The 4,308-nt window shown below is 34.5% G+C and overlaps 1 non-coding gene across 1 annotated transcript; it reads left to right on the top strand.

Annotated features, from left to right (window-relative positions):
* Window positions 1-2,116: 2,116 nt before the first annotated feature.
* Window positions 2,117-2,223, top strand: LOC136225025 (small nucleolar RNA R71). Its single transcript, XR_010686764.1, has one exon. It is a non-coding gene; the product is annotated as a small nucleolar RNA R71 (small nucleolar RNA).
* Window positions 2,224-4,308: the final 2,085 nt, after the last annotated feature.

The raw sequence follows: 4,308 nt of genomic DNA, 5'->3' as shown, positions 1-4,308 counted from the left end.
TTTTACCTCCTTAAGAATTTTATATATGTGAATTCTCAACTGAGAATCTCAAATTCTCAACTGAGAATCACTGAATTTTCTAATTTTTATGAAATTCCTAAAAATTAACTAAAAATCATGACTTGAATATATTTTTCTATATCTAAAATTCTAATGTAAAATGATATAATCTAAAACAAAATAAAAATAAAAATAAATAAAAATAATAAAAACTAATTATTAGAAAAATGAAATGATTTATATGTCAGGAAATCTTTATACGAAACTAGTTCCTATTTCGGAAATATTTTCGTAATAGATTTTAATAAGTTCCCTACTAGCCCAATATTCTTTGTTGTACCTCAAATGGTTTGGTAACTCTTTAAGTTCTAATTTAGGTGGAATTACTACTGAAGGCGGAACTGGTCCATCTTCTCGAATCAAAGGCTCTGGGTCCTTATCTTCTAATTCTTCACGCATTATAGGTTCTATTATTTCTTCTCTTTGAACAATGTCATTAACACATTCTTCAATTAAATCAAGCTTCATACAAGCGAAATCCTCCATAGGATATTTCATCGCTTGATTCATATCGAACTCGATCTTATCGTCACCTATTCGTAAAACTACTTTTCCTTCCGACACATCAACTAGAGCACGTCCCGTGTTCATGAACGGTCTACCAAAGATTAGCGGACAATTAGCATCATAAACAAAATCTAAGATAACAAAATCAGTAGGAAAAATAAATTTGTCAACTTTTACCAAAACGTCTTCAATTATACCATATGGTCTTTTAGTGGATTGATCCGCTAATTGCAAAACCATATTGGTACGCTTGATGTCTTCTTCTAAACCTAATTTTTCAAAAATAGACAATGGCATCAAGTTTATACTAGCTCCTAAATCACAAAGACAACTTGGGAATTCCATATTTCCCAATGTACACGGAATGGTAAAGCATCCGGGATCTTTGAGTTTAGTAGGTAATTTGCTTGATACTATCGAACTACATTCTTCAGAAAGAGAAATGGATGAAATTCCTTCCCAACTAATCTTTTTTGAAATTAAATCTTTCAAGAATTTTCCATAATTAGGAATTTGCGTAATTGCATCCATGAATGTTAAATTTATATGCAAATTTTTAAGTTTGTCCAAAAATGATAACAGTTGTTTATCATGGTCCTTATTTCGGACCCTGTGTGGAAAAGGTGGCTTTGGTACAAAGGGTTTCGGATTAGAGTCAATTGGTGTATCTTTTTGTTTTAATGTATCTTCTTTGGATTTTGGTAAATCATTTTCAGGTAAAGTTGAAATTCCGGGCATTTCCGGACCTAAATAGTTTTTCCCCGATCGAAGAGTGATAGCCTTAACATGCTCTTTCGGATTTTCTTCCGTTTGGCTGGGAAGACTTCCCTCTTTGCGGGATGGAATTGATTTAGCAAGTTGTCCAATTTGAACCTCCAAATTATGGATGCTAGATGATTGGTTTTTGATAAGCTGATCGAATTTATTTTCGATCCGTTTAAAACCATCGTCTTGATTACTTACCTTTCCATTCATAGCATCTATAAATTTGTCGATTTTTGAAGATAAAGTGCTAATCGTATCTCTTGTTTGATTTTGATAATTGTTTATACGATATTGATTAGCATTTGCATTATTATTATTATTACCATCTTTCCAGTTAAAGTTAGGATGATTTCTCCATCCAGGATTATAAGTATTAGAATAAGGATTAGTAGTTTGGTTTTGTCCTTGGACAAAATTTACCTGTTCTATCTCGTTCATACCTTCGTAGTCAATGTCTCTCTGGATCGGATCATTAGGATCACATGGTGCCATAAATTTATCAATTTTGTGCGATAAGGCAGAAAATTGGGCTTGTAACATTGCTACAGGATCAAGATTCATTATACCTTTAACCGATGATGTACATGAGGATGATGGTTTCGCCGTTGGTATATGTCCACGCTCTGCGGGCCACATACTGCTGTTGATTGCCATTTCCTCCAAAAGTTCTCTTGCTTGGGCGGATGTCTTTTTCATAAATAACCCTCCAGACATAGCATCTAATGAACCTCTAGTCATAGGATTTAATCCATTATAGAATGTCTGCATTAAAAGTGCATCTGGCAATTGGTGGTGTGGGCATAAACGTTGAAGTTCTTTAAAACGTTCCCAAGCTTCATAAAGAGTTTCATTATCATTTTGTGTAAAAGATGTCAACTCTTTGATGACTCTTGCGGTTTTTGCTAAGGGAAAATATTTTTGTAAAAATGCTTGGGCTAATTGGTCCCAAGTTTCAAATGTTGCAGCAGGCATAGAAGTTAACCAAATTTTTGCCTTATCCTTCAAAGTGAAAGGAAAGAGGCGAAGTTTGATTGTTTCGGCTGTTACATCAGTAATTTTAAAAGTGTCACAAATTTCTAAGAAATTTGTCAAATGTGCATTAGGGTTTTCGTTAGGCAATTCGTAAAACGTTACGTTGTTTTGCAACATATTAAGCAAAGCAGGCTTAATTTCAAATTGATTTGCGTTTATACGGGGTCTAACTACACTATTAGTTACATCGGCCATTCCTGGCCTAGCATAATCCATAAGTGTCGGTGGATCGGCCATGATTTCTGGCTAGACTACTTTGGTTTTTAAGGGTGTTTTGTCTTTGTTTTTGTTGTTTTTCTTGTTTTTCTTAAGTGTTCTTTCAATTTCTGGATCAAAAGGATCTGGTGGCGTGCCCGAATTTCGTGAACTGTGCATCAACTTGAAATTGTAACACGAGCCAAACTACCTTCAAAACAAAATTGAAAGCAAATATGTTATAAAACTGAAATAAATAAAATATAAAAGTTGTATAAAAATAATGTATAAACCTAGATTCAAAAATAAAATGCGAAAAATAAAAATTTTGTCAAAAATTTTGGCGTATCCCCGGCAACGGCGCCAAAAACTTGTTGAGCGATTTCCGCAAGTGCACAGTTTCGCTTGTAGTAATAAAAATATCGATCCCACAGAGATTCGTTTTTTAACGAAAAACTTATTTTTGAATCTTTAATTTCGAACTTGTTAGATTTATAAAATGTAAATAAAAAGTGAAAATTGGATTAATTAAATTTAGGAAATTTATTTGATTGAATTTGAAAACTTTGGGTATTTGAAAATGCTGGAATAAGATTATATATTTAGAATAAATCGATTGTTAGAAAGATCTTCTGATTTTAAGGATGAATTTTACAAAACAGGAACATTTAGAACTTATTAGAAAAAGGAATGAATTTGTTCATTTGCATTAAGCAAAGAAAACAACTTAAACTTTGTATTATTATGATGATGAAATAAATGACGGAACCTCTAATTAATTGGCTTTGAACGCGATAAAACCCTTTCGGGATAGTTGCCCTTACTCAAATTAACACTCTTTCGAGATGATAATTTGCCTAAGTGTTCAACAAAGTTTCCTTGTAATGATTTTGAATTCAAGTGCATATTAATGAAAACACTAGCCTCACTTATATTGGATTGGTTACCATAAGTGCTGCATAACGATTTGTCGAATAGAACGGACTTTATTAGATGAAATGTAAATTGATACAAGTTTACAGAGAATAAGGAGCATCGAGTTCTTCGAGGGCGTGCAAGTGAAGGGCTTGATCAGTTCCGCTTCCTTGGGTTTCCTAGGAGGTTGTCAGGCTCGGGGGCGAACACTTTACTCAATCTTCTCGATGTAACTTCGTAATAGGGATTCGGTCGGCCACTACCATGATGCAAACTAAAACTGGAACAATGTCTAAACGCTACTGAGTTGTAATTAAACTATAAACAATATGTGTACCTCATCTTGTTTTGTACAGAATCTAATTTCTAACTCTCGAAATGTTTTTACTTAGAACTTCGACATAAGTTCTACGCTCTGATTTCTATATTTATATTATAGCATTTCATTACACTTTTTCTCAACATCAACTCTTTATTTATAGATGTTGAAGGGTTGTGTTTGAAGTGATGTATCCGTTGGTTAAGAGTCGTGTCCGTTGTGAAAGGACGTCTTTATCCACTTGAACGAACGCGTTTCTTGGATTTTCAGCATGTGTTAAATGCTCTTGGTGAATTTCTGCACTTACCGAGGATAGTAATCCACGGCCGTGAATGACGTAGCACTGAGCTGAGCGACGGACGAAGGGGAGAATTGGTTGTACCGCGCGTGTCGCGGCCGCGGGTCTGGGATCCTCTGTCGCGGCCCGGCAGGTTTTCTTACTTCTTGCTTTCGTTCGTGTCCTCGACTTGGCGCTTTCGATTTACGTCGTCTTTGACTCCTTTTGAAGGGTTTTT

This window comes from Euphorbia lathyris, chromosome 3 (assembly GCF_963576675.1).
Source record: "Euphorbia lathyris chromosome 3, ddEupLath1.1, whole genome shotgun sequence".
NCBI lineage: Eukaryota > Viridiplantae > Streptophyta > Magnoliopsida > Malpighiales > Euphorbiaceae > Euphorbia > Euphorbia lathyris.
This window is presented reverse-complemented; position numbering and strand designations above follow the sequence as displayed.